Source organism: Onychostruthus taczanowskii, unplaced genomic scaffold, assembly GCF_017590055.1.
Source record: "Onychostruthus taczanowskii isolate IOZ18803 unplaced genomic scaffold, ASM1759005v1 scaffold22, whole genome shotgun sequence".
Classification (NCBI taxonomy): Eukaryota; Metazoa; Chordata; class Aves; order Passeriformes; family Passeridae; genus Onychostruthus; species Onychostruthus taczanowskii.
The window spans coordinates 931,005-957,696 of record NW_024499462.1 but is presented as its reverse complement, the minus strand read 5'-3'; the positions used below and the strand labels follow the sequence as shown (position 1 = coordinate 957,696).

General features: G+C 48.5%; 1 protein-coding gene across 6 annotated transcripts in view; it reads right to left on the bottom strand.

The window, feature by feature from the left end:
- Positions 1-26,692, bottom strand: part of SGMS1 (sphingomyelin synthase 1) — an 88,895-nt gene that overhangs the window by 28,885 nt on the left and 33,318 nt on the right. For 4 of the 6 annotated variants that reach the window (XM_041404914.1, XM_041404912.1, XM_041404916.1 and 1 more), the window contains one exon: positions 6,349-6,592. The exons of 1 other annotated variant lie outside the window; for it this stretch is intronic. The gene's annotated coding sequence lies outside the window, so the exon portion shown is untranslated. Of the gene's footprint in view, positions 1-6,348; positions 6,593-15,562; positions 15,871-26,692 lie in introns of those variants that run through there. One more of the 6 variants, XM_041404915.1, reaches the window with a different exon arrangement.

Sequence of the window (26,692 nt, the reverse complement as noted above, 5' to 3'; positions counted from 1 at the left end):
ACTCACAATAAAACCCTCCAACAGGATCACTCCTGCACTGATGGCTCAATTATGCCCGGGCAGAACGTTACACAACATTAAACATTAACAAAACTCTGAGCCTGGGTCACTTTTCTCCCAGATAAATCCAAATAACTAACCCAATGCTCTTAGCTTAAGTAACCCAGAATTACCAGATCAATTCTTTTCCCACCTTTCCCTTCACATCTGACAAAAGCCAGGCTACCACACAGAGAGAAAAATGTTTGCAAATAGTCCCTGTGCTAAACAGTTATACTGTTACAATTTAAAATACATGTGGTTTGGGAGAGAGGTGCTGATGTAAATTTAGTAGCTCCGAAATTAAGCCGGGGCAAACTGTCCTGGGCTATGAGGGGACACTCTCAGTTCCCCAGAAGGACTTCTTCCCTCCCCTAAAATCCTGTTCCCAGCAAACAGTTGCACCACTTCTGTTCCCAGAAGCTGCAAGGATATCTGTGAAGGCAAACACAGCAGAAAGCTGCTTTCATTTCTCATTTGGCTTTTGCAACAATACCACTTTTCGTAACTCTACCAGAACTACAGGTCCCCTCACCACCTGAATCATCTGTCCTCTCTCTGTGTGCAACTGAATTAACACAAACTAAAGCTTCTCAAGGTTTGCCCAACAGATCACAGGATCCCGGGTGGCCGAGGCTGAAGGAGCGGAGTGGGCAGCTGGTGTCACCTCCCTGCTCCAGCAGGGCCATCCCAGAGCACAGGGCACAGCATTGTGTGCACACAGCTCTGCCACAGCCCCAGGGAGGAGAGCCCCCAGGCTGTGTGGGCAATGTGCTCAGGGCTGGGCACTGCCCAGGGAAGAAGTTGTGCCTCCTGTGCAGGGCAATGGCTGGGCTCAGGCCCTGCCCGTGGCTCTGGTGCCATGGCTGGGCCCCGGAGCAGAGCCTGGGCCCTGCTCTGCCCCTCCCTGCAGCCAGGGACAGCCAGGCCTGAGGGCCCCTCTCAGCTGGGGCTCCTCTCCAGCCTGAGCAGCCCCAGCTCCCTCAGCCTTCCCTGGGCACCCAGAGGCTCCAGGCCCTTGCTCAGCTCCAGCAGCTCCTGGCCCTGCTGTGCTCAGCACCCAGAGCTGGACACAGCACTGCAGAGGTGCCTCCAGGGCTGCCCACAGGGCCACCATCCCTCCCTGCCCTGCTGCCAGTGCTCTGCTGCTGCCCAGGCTGCCATTGGCCTCCTTGGGCCCAGGACACTCTGCTGGCCCAGGACAGCTCGGTGTCCCCCAGGACACTCTGCTGGCCCGGGGACAGCTCGGTGTCCCCAGGACACTCTGCTGGCCCAGGACAGCTCGCTGTCCTCAGGACACTCTACTGGCCCAGGACAGCTCGGTGTCCCCAGGACACTCTGCTGGCCCAGGACAGCTCGCTGTCCCCCAGGTCCTTCCCCACAGAGCTGCTGCAGCAGCTCCTCCCCAGCCTGTGCTGTTGGTGGGGTTGCTCTTTGTTCCTTTAACCTCAGTACAACATCCAAACACACTGAGAGAGCTGAACAATGCCAGGATTTAGGTGGGGTGTGACTGGTTTAGAACAGACAAACCAATGTCCCCAGAGCAAAGCAGGTGGCCGAGATGAAAAGGGAAAATTTCAAAACACCAAAGAAGTTAGAAATAATATGGAAAAAACCCAGAAAGTTGGGAAGATGAAGAAACTGAAATCAAAGTTACACCAAAGCTCACTTGCTCGTGGTCTTCTAACTAAATTCTTCTCATCCTTGATGCTTAATACCCAACAATCCCAAAGCATCAGCTTCTCCAATACAAATGAAGTCAAATGTGTTCAACTGCCTTGTTTAAAAAAAAAATAAAGTATTACAGCATCCATACTAATAGTGGTAAAAACCCTGCTTGACTGCTGAAGTGATCTTTTAAATCTACAAGAAAACAGTCTTATATCTATCACTAAGACAAATGAATTTTTACTCCTGGTTATGAAAAGCAGCCCAGTAATTCCTGAGAAATCATGCTGAAGTGTTACAAAACTTTACTGAGTAAAAATACTTGCCTGTCTTCCAGTTTCTTTTTCAGAGGTTGAAGTATAACTTCAATTCTTAAATTCACTTTTTTTAAAGGTAGAACAATTCCAGGTAAAGGTGAACTAATACCGAATTCCACCTTGTATTCACAGCTTCTCAAAAACAATAAATGCTGTTTGTCTTCAAAGTATTTTCCCAGGAAATGTGACAGGTTTCCTGAACTAAGTGTTAGATAAACATTCTTTAGCTATGATAAATAACTGCTGCCGTCTCTTCACCACATCCTTCGCAGGGAATGCTTGGTACAGGATGCATCCTGGGTTTTAGGATCTATCTAGGATATCTGAAATGCCCCTGGATATTTCTTTCTCAACACTGTACAGGCTGGGTCACTGTGTATCAGTGTATGGCTGGGAGTGCTACAACAAGAGAGCTGAACCAAGGAGAACCCAAACTGTTCTAAAGGCTGATAAAGAGGTTAAAAAATTAAAGAAAGGAAATAAAAATAAATAAAAATAAATAAAAAAGCAGCAGGAAACAAACTTTTCACAAAGAAAATAATGGTTTTCCTAACTGGATTTTAAGAATTGAGTTGTTTTAGGAAAGGCAACAGAAAATATATCAAAAGGACCAGTGATAACCACAAAGAACAGTGATAAACACTGAAGCCTGGTGACAAAACACTGTACAGTGAACACTTCCTAAATGCAACTTCAAAAGTCCATGGTTTCCAAAGCAGAAGTCATTTCTCCTTGGCTTGTCTGTTGACTCTTTTTCCTGACACTTCACACACTTATTGCAAAATAAAGTCTCTTCTGAGAGTGTCATATTACACATTCACATTCAGTGAAATCACACCCTCAGTATTTTTTGGTTTTGCCTTTTTTTTTCCCCCAAGTAGAACTCTCCTCATAAAACAGTAGAATAAGAACAATTCATTCAAAGAGCAGAGTAAATCTCGTTAAATCTTTGTCCTTAACTTGGGCAGACTAACCCAGATGAGCTCAAACCCAGCCTTTCCAGTGGGAGCCTTCACCTGAATTCCAGTGCCTGCACACCTGGGACTGTGTCACCTGTGCCAGCAGAGCTCACCAAGCTTTTCTCAGAGGCATCCCCCTCCTTCTCTCCTGTGCCTGGGTGATTCCATGGTGGAAAACCCGCTCTTTTGCTGGTTTTCTGCAGGAAAACCTGCTCTTTTCCTCGTTTTGTGCAGGCAAGGAGCATGAGCAAGTCCTTCCCCTTTCGGTGGCAGCAGCGAGTTGCGAGAGCAGCCCGGCTGGATGCTGAAACCATACCTCACATTTCCTAATCCGTCTTTCTATTTTTAACCAGAGTCATTTCCCCCACCTCCTCTGCCATGCAGACAGCTGCAGAAAGCAGCTGGAGACAACAGGGTGCTCCATCAGGGCAGTTTTCCTGGCAAAAAGCCATCCTCAGGCCAGAGCAGAGTGCAAAAAGGGACATTTCCAAGGTGTGCTCCTTCTCCTTGTCCCTTGTGGTCACAACACCTCTGAGTGCACGCAGAGTGTGGCAACCTGGTTACCCAAAGGACCGTGGCTCACCTGAACTGGCTGAGATCCCATCAGCACCTCTTGTCCCTAAAATCTCAAAGGAGAAAGGCTCCAGCAAGGATCCAGAGCATGGATCTGCTCCTGTACCGGGCTCTCCCAGGCCAGGGAGGAGGGACCATCCTGCCCTCTGTAAGGCAGCATCACCACCTGACACAGCATTTGGGAATACTTGCTGGGGTGTCCCCAGCACAGAGACCTCCTTCCACATGCTCACACCTCCTGGGGAAAGGTCTGGAGTAACCTTCTTCTCCAGATTTGGATATCTCCTCCCCCAGGCACTTGGTGTCAAGTGTCAGATACACAGTAACCCCTGAATTCTCTCCTCACATGGGAGAGCAGCTTTAAAAAGCTAATGTTCAGCCAGGCTGTAAAGTTAACCAAGCAAAAAGGGCACTTTCCTGAGCAGCAGGAGCAGTTTGGAGCTTTCCCAGGCAGCTGGAAAGCCAGGCACACAGAGCACAGGCTGTGCAGGGTGCTGAGCCGTGCCAAACTCCCTGGCACAGCATTTGGGGCATGGGCTGGCACTGAAAGTGAGGTCCAGCTTTCTGAGCTGTGCCCTCCAATTGGACCCATTTTCTCCCTGGAGTTGCCTGAAAATGCCCTGGTAGGATCAAGCAGACCTTTGGCAGAAGACAGCCAGGCTGAGAGTTTGGCACTTAAAACAAACCCGGCTTAGGGGGGGAAAGGCACAACTCCAACACCGACTCAGGGAGCTTAGAGGAGTTTAGCTGGAAGTTTTGAGTCATGCTTTTGGACATGGGCAGCCAGAACAGCTTAAGCCCTCCCTGAACCCTTTTTCTTTTGTTCAGGCAACGGCTGCAAACATCACAAATGGAGCTACTTCTGCTGTTGTCCATGTGCTACAGATTTTCCATGCTTTAAGTTACTCACACAAAACAGACTCACTGCCAACACGATCAATCAAAATGTAAAGTGAATGCAGACAGGACTGTACACACTCTAAGTATTAAATGTTTCAGAGAAGCCCATCACTTACATGCCTGTAGAAACAAAAGTCAACCAAAACAGAAATCTGGTGTGGAATTAAGCACAGCAAGACCCACAGCAAATCTTCCCAGCTCAAACGGATTTGAATTACAGGATGCCAGGAAACTAAGCTGCTGAGCAAAACACTCCATCAGCCATAAACCCATGTGAAATTACATTTCATTAATGAATGACAGTGTTTACAAGTAAGTAAATGCTGTGTTTCCCCTCTGCCTTAGCTGGAGCTGCTCTCTTAGGAAAAAGACCGCAGGGTGAACAGGTCCTCTCCCATCATTAATCCACTGGACTTTGTTAACAGGCACAGAAACCACAGCAGCAGCAAACACCCACGTGTGAAACCAAGATCTGCAAGTAATTTCATTTCTTACTTTCTGGAAAAGGGGAGTTTCAGGGGTAGGAAACCTCTTTAGCATCTTTTACAGGCACCAGGCCCGTGGGTTAATGATTTACCTGACAGTGCTGTTAAGCAGATTAGATAAGAGTGGTTTTGTTATGGTCTGTTTTCCTGCCTTTGTCTGTATAACCAAATCAACTGGCAAATGAAGAAGGCAGGGTATTACCTGACAGAGCAGGAAGAAGTTAATGCTCCTCTCAGCTTGCTCACACCATCTTGCCATAAAAACACATTTTTAATACAAACACACATGCCCATCTATACACACACAGCCTAAAAACCAACGCCTGGAGTAGCTCTTCTCTGTGTGTACACTTGTGTGTTCATATACACAAATATATGGATAAAAAACACACACAGATGAGCCACTGCAGGCAGTTTGGTTTAGTTTCTTCCCCATAAGTCACGTTAAAAAAAAAAAAAACAGCCTTGACTCATCGCTCTAAATCTATTAGAAAGCTTCCAGATTAAAGCATTGAGTTCCAAAGAGGTTTAGGATGAGCAGAAAAGGCGGCCGTGCCCAAAACGCACAAACAGGATCACAGCCCCTGGAAAGACTCCGCAGCGGATCCAGGGTGCAGCTCACAGATAAAGTTCTGCTCCCCCAGTGCCCTCCGAGAGGGTTTCTGCGCTCTCCCAGTGACTCACGGGCTGCTCACACCCAGGGCCACCCTGCTGTACACCCGCAGCTCTGCTCACGCTGCGGGGCAGCGGTGACACCGTGACACACGCGGAGCAGGCACAGGCACAGCTGCTCTACGACATCACAGAAAGTCTAAAACACTTTCGCGCTCCTGCTCCTTCACACAAACACCGCACACAACTGCCCTGGGGATACGCGGCAGCAGTCAAGGGGGAGGTCAGGCATGGCGAGAGCTGCCCGAGGTGCCGAAGGGGACAGCAGATTGTTCCTGGCTTTTAGTTTTTGCGGGCAACGCCGTTGCCACGCTGTGTAACTCTGGTTATCTCCCGCAGGCGTGCTGCGAACAAACTTACAAACCCAGAAACCAGGGGGAGATTCCGTGCCCCAGCAGGAGATGAAGCTGCCTGATGGAAACACAACCCTGACGCAACCCGGGGGACAAGCCACCGGCAGGTCACTGCTGTCCCACATGCTGGCAGCTTGGCTGGTTTCTAGTAAAAAACACCCCAAGATAAACTAAAAACTAAGATTAAAACCAAGCAGTGAACAACAAAGTAACCACAAGCTTTAGCGCCACTTTCAAAAAAGTCGCCCAAGCAAAAAGACAGCCAGCTCCCCAGGGCTGTGCTGCAGACCTGACTGTACCCAAGCCCCTCTGTGGCTCCCCAGCAGCAGCCAAACACCCCTTTACACTCAAACGGGACTATCCGGAGAGGAAAGCTACTCACTGCTGGAAATGAGGCGGCAGAGAGCAGCAGAAAACGCGGCTTTTCCCCTTCCAGCCGCAGCCAGACGCGCCGCTCCCGGCAGCAGGACGGGGACACGGCGGCGGCGCGGCCACTCCCGGAGCGCGCCCGCGCCTCCTTCGCCAGCCCCGACTTCCTTCGCCTTCAAAGTTGCCTTTCAACTTCCCCCAGGCTGGGCTTCTTCAGTGCTCCTCTCCCAGCTGCTCGCTAGCCCCGCGGGAAGCGCCTGCGGAGGGAAATGGGGAGAGGTGAGCGGAGATCCAGAGGGGATGGAGCGACAGCGCTCCCGCCGCTCCTTCCGCGGGCGCGCCAGTGCGTCAGCACCGGGAGAGGAGGGGACGGAGCGCCCGCCACAGCAGGAACATCGGCAGCGGGAGGAGGAGGAGGAGGCCGGGAGTGCCAGCACGGCCGCGGGTGGTGCAACAGCTCCCGGCAGTGCTGCTCTACCGGCAAACAGCACCTAAAACACGAGGAAATGGGTACATCACCCAAGTTCAGTCTGGTGATTCCTACTGTACGCGCGGAACGCTTTCATTAAGTGTCACTTTTGAAAGCTGAAAAAGTCACTGCAAGGAGGAAGGATTCCTTTTTCCAGTATATACGAGTACCAGATGTTAAGTCCTACCCTACAAATTAAAAAAAAAACCCTCCACCAAATAGAAAAGTCGTGTTCTACCACACTAACACGAAGGAAAACAACCAATTCCCCAAGCTTTCCATGAATTTTTTGGCTCCGTCCCACTGCTGCCATCAGCAGCAGAGTCCCTGGCCAGGCAGCATCACCACCCCCCCAGGGCTGGCGTCCAGCCTCTATCCCAAAGGCCACAGCACGGACTGGAAGCACGCAGGACCTCCTGCCCGCGGATCCAGCGGGAAAGGCTGGTGAAAGCATCCCAGGTGAGAGGGAGCAGAAGATGCCTGCTGGCCGCTGCCTCGGGACAGCGGGGAGTTGCTGTAATTCCGTACAAAACCACAACACAGAGCAGGCTGAGTCATGTTGGGAAGACTGATGGGATGAGCAGCGCTGGCAGAGTTTTCCAGCAGAGCACGGACTCTCCCGAGCCTGCTGGCTGCTGGATCCAACAGAGACACTGTCCAGGAGTGAAGTCAGAAGCGTAGGAAGCAGCCTGCTTCCATTCCACAGATTAAATAATGTGGAAACTGAAAAATAGGCACCGGCAGTAACAAATAGCAGCATCAAGTTTTCTGAGCTCCATCCCAAGAGAGGGAGCCTGTTGCCAGGAATACTGAGGAATCTGAAGAGCCACATCGAAGAAGCACAGGGTGGAAAAAGAATTTTCAGAAGCTGAACACAGAAATCCTTCTACACTCATCCTAACATACAGAAAACAAGTATTTTAAAGGAGTAGCTGCTTTGGGGTTTTTAATAGATCCACGCCCCTGAACATGGCCCAGCAGTGCTTTTTCCTAACACACAGAGGCAGCCAAGTATCCAGTGGAACAATGTGCTCATCATCAGCTTCTCCACAAAGTTTAGACACCTAAAAACGGCCCATGGTCAAGTCCAACTCAGCCCATTTTCTTGAAAATCTGAGGAGACATGGAATGAGGCACCAGTGAGCTCTGGTTTTTTGGTTTTGTTTTTTTGGGGGTTTTTTTGGGGGGTTTTTTTTTTTTTTTAAGCAGTCTTTTAGTAACTGGGCTCTGTAGCACTCAACAGATGTTATCTGCCCAACCTGGCCCCCTTTCCAGGAGGGATTCTGGAGTGAAAACAGTAATTGCTCATCACCTAAAGATTCCTTAGACTTAATTCGGTCGGTACCAATCCTGCAAATCCCTCCCAGTGAGAATATATATAAGGAATCTACAGCTTAATTAGCAGCTGCCACAGGCCAAGGACTCCTTGTTATGCTGACGACACTCATGTCTGCTTTGGGCCCTCACACCTCTCAGGACAGCAGAAGTGACCTGGTGAGGCCAGAGACCAACTCAGTACCTCCCTCCAGACAATAAATGCGTTCATATTTGACAGAAATGCCCTTGTGTTCCTCCAGCAGATCTTATCTTGGCGATATTTTTCCCCCCATGATCCAGGCCTGCGTGAGTTCAGTGACCTCGAGGCACGTAACAAAGGCAGCCCTGTGTTCCCACGAGTCAGGTGGGGCCAGAAGGGAGAAGAGAAGACAGCTGAACGAGTATTACAGGTAATTAAAACTCAGCTTTGAGAACACCTTTTCAACCACGGCGCATTTAAATACTGCATGTGTCCAGACAGATACAACATAACACCCTGTAAAGCCCTAAACAAATAAAAAGAAACACAGTGAACTCTTCCACTGCATGTGCAAAGGAGGGTATTTTTTTCTCCTACACAGTCCAGCCAGGACATATTTAGCCTAAGGGCTGAAAGAGAGGACAGCCTGAGCTGATGACATAATTTTCTTTCTATAGGACTGAATATCTGGGACTACTGCCCTCAGTTCAGTGGCTGTTGCTGTTTCACCTCTACCTTCCCCCATCCTGCTTCAACAGGAAAGTGACAATCAGCCAGAAACGCCTGAAGAACAGAGATGGCCACAGAGATGTTGCTTCTTTCCCACCACAACATGAGCAATGTGACAAGAACCAGATCTGAGGCTGACTGCTGGCACTGAGGAGAAAGGGCTGCTACCCCAGTGCTGCAGCGCTGATGTGTCTTGATCATTCAAGCACCACATGCATTTGGAATGCCCTTCCAAAGGCCTGGGGAAAGGCCTTCCTTGCCTTGACAGCTTAAATCTGCCTGAATATCAAAACCAGGCAGGTTATGTTGAGCTCCCTTTTTCCCTACCCATCAGAAAAGAATTGTGTATTAGCAGGTGAAATCCAGCACTGAGGGTGGCAATGAAAGTCTTGAGCAAGTGAGAAGAAACTGCTCAGAATCCCAGGGTCCCTGAGGCTGGAAAATCCCTGCCAGCCCGTGGAGTCCCAGCTGTGCCCAGTGCCCACCTTGTCCCCAGCCCAGAGCACTGAGTGCCACCTCCAGCCCTTCCTGGGACACCTCCAGGGATGGGCACTGCAAAGCTCCCTGGGCAGCCCCTGCCAAGGCCTGAGCACCCTTTCCATGCAGAAATTCCTGCTGCTGTCCAAGCTGAGCCTCCCCTGGCCCAGCCTGAGGCCCTTTCCCCTTGTCCTGTCCCTGTTCCCTGGCAGCACAGCCCGACCCCCCCTGGCTGTCCCCTCCTGGCAGGGAGTTGTGCAGAGCCACAAGGTCCCCCCTGAGCCTCCTTTTCTCCAGCCTGAGCCCCTTTCCAGCTCCCTCAGCCCCTCCTGGGGCTCCAGCCCCTTCCCAGCTCCGTTCCCTTCCCTGGACACGCTCCAGCCCCATCTCCTTCCTGGACTGGGGACCCAGCCCTGGAAGTCCCTCAGCAGGGCCAGCCCAGCACTGTGACTGTGTGATGTGTTCAAAGGGCTTCACATCAGCAATGTAAATTTATACATCCACCTCACGTATCCCAAAAAACCTTCAAAGCATTTTGTCTGTCCATTCAAGTAACTTGTCCAGGTCACTGACACATCAGGAAAAATGTGCTACAGGAGAATTATAAAGCTACTCTGACCTTAAAAGTGTTTGCATTAAAACACTTAGAGAAGTAATGTGAAACTTTATTATTACATGTGTAATTAAATAATAATTATTATTTCATCTCTGTTACAGCATTAAAAGCCATTACAACTTCTTATGTGAAAGGCAGTTAATGGACAGTTGCTTTTGAAACTAAAAATATTGACGTTAATGGGGTTCTGAGAGAAACTAAAAAATAAGAAACAGCTGAGTTTAAAATCTCTGAAGTGCTATCAGAACAACTTCCAGAAGCAGCAGGTAAAGTGCTTAGGTGTGTTTGCTATCACAAAGGGAGATTCCAGAGCGCTGATGCGCTCATCAGTTCCAGCAATGAAGTTTCCCGGGAGGAATGCTGTGTCATGTAACTGTGACTCACAGAGCAACGTCCGCAGGAAACCACTCTTCTCCCTCTCTCCCTATAAAAAGCTCAGCCTTGCCTGTAAGTTGAACTGAGTTCCCTGAGCAGAATTCCTCCAATTTCAGCATCATGTGCTCCAGCACGGATGCAAGAGCTAAGGTGTATTTTAAACCCTGGCAGCAAACCAGAATCCTCTGGAAAACCAGTGGGAAGCTCCTCCTGCTCCTGGTTCAGCAGGGAGTTCAGAAACACCTCGTGCTGCTGTGTTTGGACACGTGGTTGTCCTTTGCCCTCAAAGCAGTTTGGCAACCAGTCTGGGATGCTCTGCCTGGCTGAGCTGATTCCAGGCACTCCCAGTCCACTCCAATCCTACAATGCCCACCCATGGGACTGCACTCATTGGGACAGCTCTGAGGCATCACACACCTTCCTGTGCACACACTGTCACTCTAAAGGGATGTCAGGAGCAGCAGTGGCATCCCAAACCCCTGGAGCTCCACCAGGATATGGGAACTCACGGTGATGTGTCTCCACTCCATGCCGCTCGTGGTTCAAGCAGCTCCTGGAGTTCTCACCTAATTTAAATGGATAAAATCCTCACTCTGCTCATTGTGTCTGTTTCCCAGGTGCCCAGACTTCTGCTCTTTTTGGTTCAAGGCTGTGGCTGACCTTTAGATCCTTGGAGAAACACATGGACCTTCCCAAGGGCGGCTCTGCAGGGCTGAACACCCAGCACCTCTCCAGGGAAAACACTCTGGAATGGCAATTCCATGCAAGTGCAATCACATATCCAGGTCAAAGCAAGAATTTAATACCACTGAAGTCCCTTTTGAGCCTGGAAGAGTGAGGCTTTACATAAAAGAGAAAAATAGAAACGAGGCACCCTTTACAAACCCCCCACTCAACAATAAGGACAATTTCACAGGCAGGGTATCATTCCCATGTGACTGCATCCCACATCCAACACTTCCAGCTTGGGAGTGCCACTCCTATTCCCTGATCCACTTATTCTGCCCTCCCAGAAGTCTCATCACCCAGGTGTGTTAAAAACCTCCAATTAAAAAAGTCACCGCCTCAAAATTCTCATTTACTTCTGTCTCTTTCAAACCCAAAATTTCAACCCAGAGGCCTCTGTTACAGAGAGTTTCCTCACCAAATAGTGTAATGGGACACAGAATGGTGTCCCACTGATTTTTCCATCGAAACAGTTTGCTGTTTTTCCCACACCTTGGGAAAAGGCTGCTGGTTTGTATACCAGCAGTTTGGAACTATCAAATTCTCTGGCTTCTTTAAGGCCATAGAGACCATCAAGCAAAATAAACATTCAAAACAGCAAACCCCAAGCAACCAAAAATAAACCCAGCCACAACCCCAAAACAAAGCAAGAATTAATACAGGATGATGTTTGGTGCTAAAGTTCAACAGCAGGGCTCGTGGGTGTGGAGGGGGCTTTTTCCTGTTAAAGATAAATCAACCCTGTCTCCACATCCTGAGCGTTTGCTTGCACACCACAGCGAGCACCAAGCAGTGAGAAATCCGCTCCTTGGGGCTCTTCAGCAAGATGTTTGTTATCCCAAACACCTAACCTACACCTGCTGCTCCTGCCAGGAGCATCTCTCTCCCACAGCCAGGCAGCAGACCCAGAACTGGGACACTCCACTCCGAGTGTGAAGGTAAAACACGCGTCACCAATTCATCCCAGGCTCCGGTTCCCTTCTTCCTAGGGAGCTGGCAGTCAATATCCAAAGGTTAAACGGCCCTGACATCCCTACCTATCCAATACCTTTTTCATTAATAAGCATGATGTGGATTAATACTCAAATACACCCTTCCTCTGCCCCAAGGGCAAAGGGAACAAGTCATCAGGAGCGATAAGGAGCTGTTTGTGAGGGCTGCAGGGTGTTGTATTCCCAATATCCTGTGTCAGGGCTCTACACACGGCTGAGCTGTGCAATTCCATCATTCCAGCTCTCATCCTCCTCCTTGTGACTTCCCCAGCCACAAGTTCACCTGGGTTCTCAGAATGACCTTAATTAAGAGCTGGCAAGAGCAGATTATGCTCAGGAAGCCGGAGCCATTAATCTCAAAGGCTTAAAAGGTTTACAGGGGAAGTGTGTTTATATGTCCCCTTATCTCATCCTACAAAAAAGGGAACAGGCAGCAATGCCACCACAAGCAAAGGCTGCTTTTGGTGTCACTCGGATAAAATCTAACTGTACTTTTATCTCCACCAGTGATCAAAATGCAATAAAAATTTGGCCTGCTAGACCTTATTTTTATAACCTTGACCTCCAGTCCAGTTTATTCTTAAAAGATGCTCAAGCATAAGCTCTGTGTAAGCATGAAAAATAACAGCCTGGTCCTTCTACCAGGACCTTTAAAATTCTGCTTTCTGGGATGTATGTCCTAAAAAAATCAACATTCAATGAAATCTCAACTCACATTTCTTACAGGGACACTTTTCTACAAGCACCTGAATTACTGTCTCTCACTACAACTCCAAACAGAAACTTGGAACAGAGACCTGAAGGAACTTCATCCTACTCCCACCAAAGCCAAGTCTCAGCAGCTTTGACCACAAAAGGCATAAAATCATGGAATGGTTTGGATTGGAAGGGACATTAAAGCTCATCTCATTCCATCCCTGCCATGGGCAGGGACACCTTCCACTGTCCCAGGCTGCTCCAAGCCCTGTCCAACCTGGCCTTGGGCACTGCCAGGGATCCAAGGGCAGCCACAGCTGCTCTGGGCAACCTGCTCTGTCTGGGCTTCATCATGTGTTGGAATTTGAAATGCAAGGAACTTTTAGAACTTTGGGCTTTTAAGTTAAAGTTTAGGATTAAATATAGGATGTGATTTGAGATCTTGGGAAAGGCTTTTGAACTTAAGTATTAGAAGTGAAAATGTAGATTTATAGTTTAAAGTAGAAACATGTTAAACTAAATTTTTAAAAAATTTAGAGTTTTAGAATTTGAAATATAAAAAAATAAAGCAGTTGCAAAAGTAAATAAAGAGATTATAATAGAGAACTGTATGTTTCTGTGTTATAACATAATTAACTAAAAAAATTTACACTGTAACATAAATCCCTAAGACAAAACATTTAAAAATTAAGTCAAAAACATAAATATCCTTATTAGCAGTGTTTTATTAGTAAATAAGTATCCTTATTAGCAGTGTTTTATTAGTTTTTTAAGGAGCAAACTCCTTAAGAAGTCTTGCAACTAAAAGTCTTGTGACCTTCTAAACCATACTGTAACAATATGAACCAAACTCACCCTTCCTACCTATAAAAAAGATTAAAAAAGAAACCACATCATCAAAAACAACTCAAAAGTCTCATTCAAAATTCCTTCAAAAATCCCCATAATCACACACTAATTGAACTAAACTTCTATTCCCAACACAAACATATTATGCTGCAGCATACACAGAGCAGCTAAATCAAGCCATGGCCAAATACCTTTCGCCTGGCATTCATCATGCAAATTTTGGCTGGCATTTACTGTGCTGCCACTTGCATTTCTGTTCTTGACACCAGCCACAACACACAGATTATGTTCCTGTTTTCAAACCCCAGAACACCCAAAACCCCTCTCCTAGAGTACAGACAAGGGGGTTCACTCTGCTTGATACTGACAGCAGAAGGACCTGGAGCTGTTAGGGCAGGTCCAGAGGAGGACTTGGAGATGCTCCAAGGGCTGGAGCCCCTCTGGAGCCAGGCTGGGAGAGCTGGGGGTGCTCACCTGGAGAGGAGAAGGCTCCAGGGAGAGCTCAGAGCCCCTGCCAGGGCCTAAAGGGGCTCCAGGAGAGCTGGAGAGGGACTGGGGACAAGGGATGGAGGGACAGGACACAGGGAATGGCTTCCACTGCCAGAGGGCAGGGATGGATGGGATATTGGGAATTAGGAATTGTTCCCTGGCAGGGTGGGCAGGCCCTGGTACAGGGTGCCCAGAGCAGCTGGGGCTGCCCCTGGATCCCTGGAAGTGCTCAGTGTTGGACACTGGGACTTGGAGCAGCCTGGGATAGTGGAAGGTGTCCCTGCCATAGCACTGGATTAACTTTAAGGTCTCTTCCAACCCAAACCATTCCATGACTTCATGATTCTGCGATACCCTGCTGCCTCCTGGTCATTGCCAGTGGATTACCCAAGGTTATCACAGAGCTGATTCCACAGGAGTTACATGGGATAGGTGTGTATCTCAAACTGGGGCACCACCATCCCTGCCACGCTCTCAGTCAAAGAAACCCTGGTATTTTTTAAGGACCTGTAAGTACTCCCAAAGGCTGACCTCACTTGGGTACTATTGTGCTGCACCCACGATTTCCTAGAGCAAGAATAGCTCCATTTCTCTTCCATCCACACCAAAGAGTCCCAATCCAGAACATCTCCACAGAACTTCCACTGTCTGTTGTGTTTCCTAAAAATCACTGTCAGAGGTTTTACCCCTGCAATTACAGGTCACAAAAATGCAGTTTGGTTAGGAGTTAAAAATATCTAATAGGGAGTAAAACAGTGAAGGTAAATACTTCAACTTTCTAGAGAGGCAGACTCGCTTTCTTGGCTGTTTATTTATGCTGGACTGTTATATTTGCTGAGAGATTGGCACTTCTGCAAAAAAACAGAGCTCAAACATGCTCAGCTTCACACTGAGCACTTCAAAACCTTCGAGTGTTACTTTCTGTGTCTTCTACAGCTCACAAGCAGCAAGAAGTAGCAAATGCAGCTTCAGATGTCAGAAAACCTGGCCTTAAGCAAAAGTAAATGCTCTTATTTTGCAAATTACCCTACAAACACAATACAGACAATTCAGTTTATACCTTTATAAAACTATCACCTAAATTCTTTATTTTAGATTTAGACCAAGCACAGTAATAACAGAAAGGCTTGGGAAGTTTCAGAGCCAGGGCTCTGAAGGGCTTAGAAAGCTACAGACGAGGCAAAATTCAGTTTCACTGTAAGGAAATCACTTCCACAGTGCAATCACAATATTTGGGGAGCAAGGGGGAGAAGGAAAAGCCCCTGTGCATCACCCGATGAGGGGGCACAGCAAGGGAGCTGTGATGCTGTGCATGCAAGCAGCTGATGTAGACAAGTCTTGCTGGATTATTAAAGAGCCATTGTCCTGAGCCTGGAGGCTTTCAACAACTCATTTCACAGCTCCTCTCTAAAAACCACCCCAGAGCTTCACGCCTCCGCCCCCCGGAATGAGAAGTTCACGGGTTTTGGGGGTGGATGCCACTGCATTAGTCAAACAGAAAAAGGCGTTTACCTTGCCAGGCTTCCTGTCCTTCCCAGGTGATCATTTCCTCTGGCTCTCCAGGCCTCCCTTCTCCCCAGCAGCAGAAGAAAGGAATGCTTTCTCCTGCAGCTTTGAACGCTTGCTCCTGCAGCTTTGCTTTCAGTTTGCCTCAGACAGACGGAGAGATTTCTTCCAAAGCAAACACTCCTGCAACGTCACCGCGAATATAAATAGGCAGAGGAGAAGGAGGGAGAAGCACAGCCCTTCTGGAGAGGCTGGAAACACGCAAGTAGGGGAGAATATCAGACAGAAATAAAGCCTTTCTTTTCCTAAAGCTACACTCACAGCCTCGACTCGGACACCACAGCCGGGCTGAACGAGCCAAGAGAAATATTGCATGCATGCAGCCAGCCAGAGAGGGAGGTTCTCACATATCCCGGGTTTTGCCAGGAGCTGTGCTATTTCTGCTGCCACCCTGGAGCTCACACACACGGCTGCACGTCCAAATAAACACCAGCAAAGCCACCTGCACCCACCCACCGAGGTGGGCACGCAGGAGAGCCTGCAGGGCTCCAGGGGCCATTGCCCAGAGAAGCTGGGGCTGCCTCTGCATCCCTGGAAGTGTCCATGGCCAGGTTGGATGGGGCTTGGAACACCCTGGGGTAGTGGATCTCATCCATCTCAGCTCTCTCCCCTGGCCCTGGGAGTGGATCTCATCCTTACACAGAGGTAAGAACTGGTCAGGGATGTGAAGGTCTGGGCACCTCTGGCTGCACTGACCATGGAGTTCAGAGCCCTCAAAGGAAGGAGCTGAGGGACAAAGCTGCACCACAGCCCTGGACTTGAGAACAGGCTTTGGCATCATCTTCAGGGGTGTGCCTGAGAATCTCAGGGGCTTGGAAAGGGACCCAAAGGAGCTGGCTGATCACCTCCTCCAGGCTCAAGGACACACCACCCCAACAAGCAGCTGATCGAGCTGAGCAGGCAGGAGGCCCCCATGGAGGAGGACAGAGCTCCTGATCAGGGCCAAGCGCAAAAAGCAGGGCAGGGTCAGGTGATCCAGGAGGAATCTGGGAATACTGATCCTTCAAGGGCAGGGGATACAGGAGGGATCTGGGACCACTGATCCTGCAGGTGATCCAGGAGGAATCTGGGAACACTGATCCTGCAGGGACAGGTGATCCAGGAGGAATCTGGGAACACTGATGGGGCAGAGGTGGGGCTAAGAGAGCCAAAATGCATCTGGAACTGAATCTGGCAAGGGATGCAAAGGGTGCCAGTGAGGCCAGCCTTTGGGAACTGCAGGCCTCCAAGGCCAAAGGGAAAATCCAGACAAGGAAGACTTATCCTTAGTGGAAGAGGATCAGGTTAGGGGACAGCAGGGTGGACATATTCATCCCATGGGGCCTGATGGGATGGATGCACAAGTGCTGAGAGAGATGGCTGCTGTCACTGTGAGGCCACACTTGATGAACTTTGGAAACCATCTCCAGTTACCTGAAGGACAAGAGGGTGATCAGGAGTAGTCAGCATGGACATATGAAGGGAAAAAAATCCTGCTTCACCAGCCTGACCTCCTCCTAGCATGAAACAATCTCAGAGGATGAAGGGAGTGCAGAGGATGCTGTCTGCTTGGCTTTGGCAAGACTTTCAACACTGGCTCTTCTCACACCCTCAGATGAGCTGGCGAAGTATGGAACAGCCAGGAGGGCAGGGAGGTGGGTGGAAAAGTGGCCAAATGGGCAGGCCCAGCAGGGAGAGGTCAGTGCCATAAAGTCCAGTTGGAGGACAGACACTTCCCACAGGTTGATATGAGAGCCAAAATCATTTAACCTCTTGTTAAATGACCTGGAGGATGCACAGAGTGTGCCCTCAGCACTTTGCTGGTGACACAATAACTGGGGTGAGTGGCCAGTACACCAGAGGGTCACACTGCCACTTGGATCAACTCTAAAAGGCTGGAGCAAAGGGCAGAGAGCAGCCTCAGGGTGTTCAAACACAAGAAAGGCAGAGTCCTTCCATCACCTGGGGGGGAGTGACTCCAGGAGCCAGCACAGGCTGGGAACAGCTCTGCCAAGCAGGACCTGTGGGTCTGAATTACAACAAGCTCCCAGGAGCCAGCAAAACACTCTCCCAGCAAAAAAAGCCACCAGCTGCATCACAAGAGTGACCCTTCCCCTCTACTCAGCACAGGTGACACCATTCCTGAAGTGCTGGGCCTAGTTCTGCACTCAACAGTGGGAAAGAGACATGGAGAGAGTCTGGCAAATGGCCCTGGACAAGCAGCTCTGGGTGACCCTGCCTGACAAGGTGACCTTCCAGAGGTCCATGCCAAGCTCAGCTGGGCAGTGATCCTGAGGAGCCTTCAGCCAGTCCACTCTCACAGCCTGGATACCATCTGTGATACCCCCAGGAACTCAGAAGCAGCACCTCAGCCCTGTGTAAGGCACAGTGCCACAGCGCTGACAGGTCACACCCCAGCCCAGCAGAACACCTGACATGGGCCCCATCTCACTCCTGAGGTCGAGACTCAGTTCTCAGCCCTTGCTAACTCACCTTGGCCATGGTATGACTCCACTTCTGCTTTCTCAGTGTGACACAGGGGTCAGAGACTGGCAGTGTGAACAGACCAGGCAGGAGGTGTTTCATCACTCACATTTCATAAAGGTCCCTTACAGTCTCCATCTCCCTTGAGTTTTGCTTTCCTTTTGCCTTTTTTTTTTTTCTCCTCAAACATCACCATTGGGATGAATGCTTTAAAAAGCCCTCAGCCCCACAAATGTTGTTACACCTCTAAAATCCAGAGGAAGATTATCCTCTATTATAGCAAAGCAAGAAGAGTCAGACAAGGATATCATTTAGGTTTACAAGCCAAAATCTTCATTTAACTTAGCAGGTAACTACTTGTTGCTGGTGTAAAAGAACAGAAATACTGAAGTTTATTATTTGACGGCCAAGAGATAAACTAAAGCTGTAATTTCTTTAAATCTCCAACATTTCCTGTTCCCACAGCTGGAGGCGGTCTGGTATAAAGAGGCCAAGTGAGAGCCATTAGCAATGGAGGGAAGTACAAAATTGATCTTACCGATCAATATTTCACCCTAAAACGGAGGGACAGGGAAGACTCCATGCAATATCCAGGTTTTTGTCCAAAGCTCCCAATAAAACATGTTTCTCTCTAACTGTCAGTTCATTTGCCTTGCCTGCTTCTCAGTTTAGCACACCTCCTCCTCCTCCTTCTCCTCTCTTTGCAAATACACTGAGGGCTGAGCAGGGACAGGGAGAGCCCAGCAGGGCTCTGCTGTGGCGGCAGTTGGCACAGCTGGGGCCAGGACACTCGAGGTCTCTTCACACAGCAAAAAAAATAAAGGCACCAGTACAGTTTTAAACTGACTCTCTGCAAGGATTGGCTCACAGGGATTTAAGGCCATGCAGGGTTCTGGCTTCTTGCCATGGGTGTTGTCCCTGTGTTAGCCCAGTGTCGCCAAACCCAGATGCCTCACATTACAAAGGACTGCTGGGGTCAGCTGGCCCAGTCCCTGCCCCAGGCAGGTGCATTTTCTGGAAGGGTCTATGGCCCTAGGCCACACCATGGTTCCATCCAGGAGCTTGGGAAGGTTGTTGTGGATTGTTCTATTCCTAGCTACCCAGCTGGATTGTACTGTAACATGAAAGGCTGGGCAGGGAAGTGTCTGAGGAAGGTGTCCCTGCCATGGCAGGGGTGGAATGAGCTGAGCTTTAGGGTCCCTTCTAACTCTTCTGGGATTCCATGAGTAGGTGCACCAAGAGGCAACCCCACAACAACAGACACTCCCTGCAAAGATCTGCACAGGGGCTCAGATTCTCAGCTCACAGTTTTGTCTTTAAAATTCCTGCAGCTGTGAACATAAAGACTAGACCAGCACCTCCAACCATCACAGCAGCTGCTCCTGGGGAGGCTGAGAACTTGCCTTACACTTGTGGCACTCAGGGCACAAAGGAAATCCCATCTATACAGGACTTTTCTCTTGGGCAGCAGGAGCTACTGTTTGATACTGAATTAACCCCCATAAAGCAGAACCAACTAAACACAGAAAGAACTACTCTGGACTTGCAAGGGAAAAGAAAGGCTGCTAATTACAGCCCAACTCAGCTCCTCACTGCCAGCAAGGCATCACCAGCCCTGTCTCTGTGTTACTCTGCTGGAGGAGAGTGGCTCCCCTACAAGAGTCCCAGCTGGAAGATACCAGGAGGTTGTAGCTGGCATTGAAACCCAGAACAAAGCAAACCAAGGGAGAATCAGGGATGCTGCACGTCCTGCACATTGCTGAGACCCACCCCAAGGATCTTGGCATGCTGCTGGTAGAGAAAGGAACAACTGGCCAAAGTTTCAGGGTACCAGAGAAATAAAAACACAGGCACACAAACATGAAAAGAAATAATTCTATATGGAAATTACACATCAATCCAGAGGCAGCCAGGACTCCATCCTGCCCCAAAGAAGCAGATTTGGAGCCTGGGTATCACCTGAGGCAACACCCAACAAGTATTTTTGGAGGGCTCCAGCAAGGAACTGAAGCACAGGGAACATCCCTACACCCACACTGAGAGCATGGATGGGGACCAACCATAAAACCAACACAGCACAGCCAGGTTTCCATCCTAGACTCACCCAACAGGAACTCCAGCAGAGCTTAGGTCATTCATCTGGTGACAAGAGGAACAGTGTTCCTTCCCCAAACACACCATGTAACAGGGCAGTGTGACAGAGATGGACACAGCAGCTCTCCCTCCTGCCTAAGAAATGCTGCAGGATTTTGTGTGGTCAATATGCTACAAATTCAGGAAGATTTTGGCACAAAAGACCTCCATTATTCATTAAACACTTGCAATCCCAAAATATTCCCCCTCTAAGTCACTGCCCTTGCTTAGTTGCTCTTGCTGTTATGAATGTGACCCTTTGTTTATACAGCAAAAGGCTGGGTTTGGTACACTACTAAATAAAGGAAAATTCAAGCTTCCACATCCATCATGAAGCTCTGAAATAAAACAAAACAGGAAAAAACTCACTTTGTCTTCAGCATCCCAAAACAGACCAGGCTTTACAGGGCTTTCAGTGCTAAATGAAAGCTGACCATAGAAAATTCCCTTGCAAATGTTTATTATTCTAATTTTAACCTCTGGACATTTTTAGGGCCAATAAAAAAACAAGATCAAAACCCAAGAGAGCAAATAATCCACACAGGGATTCTCTCCTGCCTGTGCTGGTTCAAAAGTCATTCTGAGATTTGGGGTACATTTTTATTTTTAAACCTCTGTTTAATTTCTGGTACTGGAAGCATTAAATCCCACTACAATGTCAGATCAAAACAAGTCTCTTAGAAAGCAAGGGACAAGGATTCCCATGGGAAACAACACTGTCCAATATAAATACCCCACAGAACCCACTGGGCAGCAGAAACTCCTTTTTAATTTGTCTTTTCAAGGTGAAAGGAACTCAAGGAACACAGAGATACCTTGTGCCAATATACTCTGGGTAAGCACTTCCCCAGGCTCTGTCCGATCCTGCAGAGCTCTTTCATCCATCCAAACTCTCCAGAAGTGTTCAAAACATTTCTCTCAAGCCTTAATTGCACCTTTATGCATCCAAACCAGATAAACAATCACGGTTCCACAATCATTTTCATGCCCAGACCCACTCCTTTGGCTTCTACCAGGGGAACAGACCACAAAACCCTTGTGGATTTGGGACCAAGAGTGAGATTTTGGACAAGAGTGAGAGCAGCCAGACACCGTGTCACTTGCAGGGGCTCATCACAGTGGCACAGGGACCACAACTAGCCCAAAACCTCCTGGCACAAGCACAAATGCAGCTCTCCAGGACAGCAGCTCTGTTCTTCTTTATTCTCCTGCCCACAAAGGTGCAACCAGACACCCTGCAGTGTGTTTTGGAGAGTTACTAAGAGGAGAAAAACAAACAACCAAACAACAAAAGCCAAAATTGGGCTGCTGGGGTGAGCAGCTGCCTGCAGGGATAAACTTCACTTGCAGACAGCACCGTGCTGGTGCCAAAAGGCTTTCCCCAGTAATTCTGACCTTTATTCCTTGGCCAGCCTCATCCAAAAAAAGCAGTGAGAAGCACTATTCCTGTGTCTCACAATTCTGGCCCTCCTGGCTGTATTATAGACTACAGTCTTCTTCCATTTTATCATCAATCCAAGTAACAAATCCATCATTTAGCTCTTTAGCTTCCCTGTCCACCCTACAAGCTCACCACACACTGATGGGACTGCCATAAGGTGAAAAATGCACCTTCCTATAGCTTTGGTGGCCAGCAGCCCCTCAGTTTGATCTGCTGCTTGTTTTGTTCCACCTGCTATGGGACCTGGCATTTCCTTGTCAAATACAAGCTGAATTCCCCTATTCCAAATTTACTCCAGAGTGCACATGAAGGCAAAATGCCCTCGACCTACAGATGAGAAAAGGCACTGCTCTCTGGGGGTATCATCCCTCCTGCCTATCCAGAGACATCCTCTGGAGACCTCACTTTGTGCTGCCCTAAACCCTTGTCCTCCCTCTGCGTCAGAGCTGCAATTTAATTCCTGAGCTCCCAGTTGGGCTTTGTTTGGAGGGTTCTCCCCCTCCTTGTTTATTTTAATCCATAAACCTACACACCCATAACTCCAAAAATAAGAAGTCACAGCAGAAAAAGGCCTCCAACACAGTAGGAAAAAAAAAAAAAAAAAAAGTAAAGCACATCATCAATACAAAAGCACTTCCAAACATAGAAATTCAAAACCTCAACAGCACCAAGCAAGAGCAATAATGAAATCTTAAAATGAGCCCAGGTCAATCAATAGACAGGACGCCAGTGAAGTGACCTGTGTGACAAGTTACAGCTGTTTGTTGGGGAAAAGAGTGTCACACAACTGCTCTCAACACTTCTGATTCAGCTCCTCCCTTTAGTTCCAGCCCCTAGATGAACTGAGCTGGCCACATATCACAGTTCTCCCCCATCTCCAGCTTTTCTGTCCCCGCAACCTCTGTCTCACACCACAGCTCTAGGACTCCTCAGCAGTGTCACAGCAGTACTTTGCATATGATAACATGGAGGAAACAGCTTCTTGTTAACCATTCCAAGGGTAAGAATCAGCAGGAAAAGGCCATTGCAGGCAGCTTATGAAACACTGACAAGCGAGCAGGCAATCCTGGAGGTAAAAGGCACCAGCCAGCCAGGCTTTTGTTGGGAAAAAGGAAGAAACCTGGCATCAAGACAGTTCAAAGTTTTAAAATCTTGCGTACATGAAGGTAATTATCTCCTTATTAAATATTTCACACTTATTTACAATGGTTAAAATGGCAAATCTCTGGATTCAGGGTAACCATCCTCTGACATGCACCCAAACTGTAGAATCATGGAATGGTTTGGTTTGGAGGAGACCTTAACCTCCTAACCCCCTGCCACACAAGCAATCAGTAACTAAATAACAGGCCAAGGACTTTTCCTAAGCAAATTATGCTGAAATCATCACGGACTGCGCAGAAGACACAGGGAAAAAAATTAAAAGTATGAGTTAATAGAGTCTTGCTGCTTCCTGCTGCACACAGGCTTGTTTTTTTCCTGCAATTACAGAAGAGGGATTTTTTTTTTCCAGCACCACTTTCAGCTGCCACAAGCAGGCTATTGTTTGGATTTAGCCAGGCAGCAGCAGTCCCCATGCAAACCCAGGGCAGCAGGATGGATTGCCTGGAACTGAAAGGGAACAGAAGGGAATTCAGTCCTGTGAGGATGAGAAGAGAGATTTGTACTAAATACCTGCTTGGAGCAAAGCCAGAGGAAGCACATCAAAGAAGTCCTGGGATACTTCCCAACATCCAGGTGCCCTCAGGGATGTTGTGCATCAGGTGACAGCTCAGCAGCCTCTTCCCAGCACACATCTCCCAGCTCGTGCCCCAAATCCAGGCAGCCCCAAACTGCTCAGACTACATCTCTGCCTCCTCCCCCGCACACCACGGCATCCTCTCCCATTCAAGAAGTGATTCCCCAGCCCTTGGACACACCAGAATTAGTCATCTGGGTGCACTGGTGCCTTCACTCTGAAAACTCCTGCTCGTCCCTGGCAGAGCACTGAAATGCTGTGAGCTCACTTGTAGCTGTGGCAACAGAAATGCAAATCCTGCCACACTGAAAAACTTCACCACCGACTCCTCCACTACACGGGGACTATGTGTGAGCAAAGCCAGTTTTTTCTTCTCCCTTCCTGAGGATAAATTGGGTTTGTGAAAGCTGTGCCCTAAAACAAAAATCCAGTCAGCAGGGCAGAGTTAAACCAGACACACATTGCTTTAGCTGTGCTTCCGTGCACACAGAAAACAGGCACAGAAGAGTTTGGAAACAGGGTACAAAACCAGGTTTGAGGTCGCTCACTGCAAGGGCTCTACTCACTCTCTACACCTGGCGAGGAGCTACTCCATTTGCAGCCTCCAGTTTCAGGCAGAGCGAGTCATACCATGGGCTGGTTTAATACAACAAAGTTACAGAGAGAGAAGAGAAAATGGCTTTCAGCTAATTGTTCCCTGGCAGGGTGGGCAGGCCCTGGCACAGGGTGCCCAGAGCAGCTGTGGCTGCCCCTGGATCCCTGGCAGTGCCCAAGGCCAGGTTGGACACTGGAGCTTGGAGCAGCCTGGGACAGTGGAAAGTGTCCCTGCCCATGGCAGGGGTGGTACTGGGTGGGCTTTAAGGTCCCTTCCAACCCAAGCCATTTTATGATTCTATAATTAAATGATCCATTTTTCAAAAGAAATCAGAAGTCTAAAAAATATCAGCATATCTGGATGCAAAACCATGAGCTTTTCTTGGGGGATACGTAGGATATTTCTAACAAAAATGCAGGCAGTAACTGCACACAGCAACCAGAGGTTAAAAACAACTGATGGGGGTGGTGAAGAAAGAGGGGGGGGGAAAAAAAAAAAAAAAAAAAAAAGCAAGCCTCACCTAATAAGTTTTCAGCAGCAAAACTTGTGTGAACTGCAAGACCCGAACTGCAAATTTAGCTTTGGTGAGAATTGCACCTCACTCGCAGGATATCTACCTGTGGTTTGCAGAAACTTCTCAGACAAGCGTCAGTATCCTGAATGGCAAACAAAGAGTAAACTCCCACCGATGCTTCCTGCATGTTGAGAAGTTTGGGTGGGGAACTGGGAGATCTCTGGGCTTGGTGGGGGCTGGTGTTGGTTTGGAGCCTTGTGTTTTGTGGTGCTCTTTGTTCCCCTTTCAAATTGGGTTACCGAGAGCAAATGTTTGCAGGAGTGAAAACCCTGCAACCTCAGCTTCACCTGTGAGTGAGCAGAGCCAGTGTAATCCCACAGGCAGGTTATTCTATCTGGGAGCAGAGCAAAGGAGCTAAAAGCAGAGGAAAAGCAGAGTTACCATGGGATACCGGGATGCGTCACTTCTCTTGGCTCTCCTGGCGCCACGTGACACCTCAGCCACCAGATGGGATAGGGAAAAAAAAAATGGAAAAAGGTCCCTAGATTATAGCAAAGTTTAGGTTTTAAAATCTACTGCTTATGGCTACACAAATAGATGCAACAATATTTATCTACAAACCAAACTATCTGTCTATAAATCTATTGCCACGGAGCAGTAAATACGCGCTTTCCCTTCCAGCAGTCGTCACCATCTACACTTTTCAGTTCCCTACAGTAAATTTAGTCCAGGCACATGCAGAAATACCACCCTTGCCATCTCAGAGAGAACTATCAATTGCCTTTCAGAGGAGGCAAAGCAGGTCAGTAGTTTCCACCTCGCTCATAAATACAGAAGCAGCCACTTGACAGCAACAGACACGAGCAGTCAGAGTTCAAGAGAGATCAGAAGAGGGATGAATCACTTGGAATTTACTCTCCATGTTATCATACAGGTCAAGCCCGTGCCTTGGGCTGGAGCCCACTGAACCAAGAGTTTCTTTCCATTTTCTAGGTATGGCTGTAGAGCATGTGTGTGCAGCATGTCAGTGACCCCACACATGCTTACTCACACTTGGGTTTCTCCCCCACTCAGACCACGATCAATTCTCAAACAGCTCCTGCTCCAAGTGTTTCTTCTCTATACAAAATCCTAGAGCAGTCCAATGTTTGAGGATTTCTTCCCTCCTTTTACAGCAGCCAGTTTCTAGCAGATCAAAACAGCTCTGATTCAAAGGACATTATTCCAACTCCATCCTCCTCCACCTCCCAAAGCCTCCTAACACCCACACACTGCTGAGCGTCAAAATCTCCAGGGAAATTCAGTCCTTGCAGATGGCAGCCAAGCATCCCCCTGGGGGTAATAAAAAGCTCTGTTCAGCGTGAGGAACCCTGGCCCTTCCTGGGTGAAGGTGCATTCCCAGCCTTCCAGCTCTACCCAAACATTGCATTGGGCTGGGAATGGAGTGTGCAGGGAGCTGCTGGGGCCCATCTGCCTCCAGTGCAGCAGGGTAACCTGAGCATCACCCCAGCACCAGCTGGCACGCTGCCACCCCAACCCACCCGCTCCCAGCACGCTCCAGACTGCAGAATTTTGGGAAAGGAACACAGCCCAGTCAGCCAAGACAGCTGCTGCTATCATCTACTCCTAAACACCAGCTTTTATCACCTGAATCACTTGCTATTCCTGCTTGCCTGTTTCCCATTACCTACCAGAAGTAGGAAATAGTCTGGAAGCCAAGAAATCCCACATTTCATCTGCTACTCCAGGTTGTAGCCCCTGTGTTACACAGCTACACAACAGCTGGGTGTTATTTCTGACCTGATTATGAAAGGAAGTTTCAGATTTCTACAAGAAGTTTAACACAGAGAGTGATACCTTTTACAACAAGGGGAATGCAGGTCCTGCACCTGGGCAGGAACAGCCCTGAGCACCAGCACAGGCTGGGGATGAGCTGCTGGAGAAAAGCAATGGGAATATGGATTATTTAAACCTACAGGAATAGCACAAAGTTATAATAAATATATTTTATGTTTTAGCATGAGAACAGCAGCTGGTTTTAAGGCCGTTTTATTGCACTTGTAGGAGGAGATTTTTAATGCTGTTTTATTCTGAAAACTGCAGAGTTTGTCCGTTTGACCCTGTGGACTGATCTGGAAAATAAGGGAGTTATTTGCTCTGTGGGGAAGGACCTGGGGGACACCGAGCTGTCT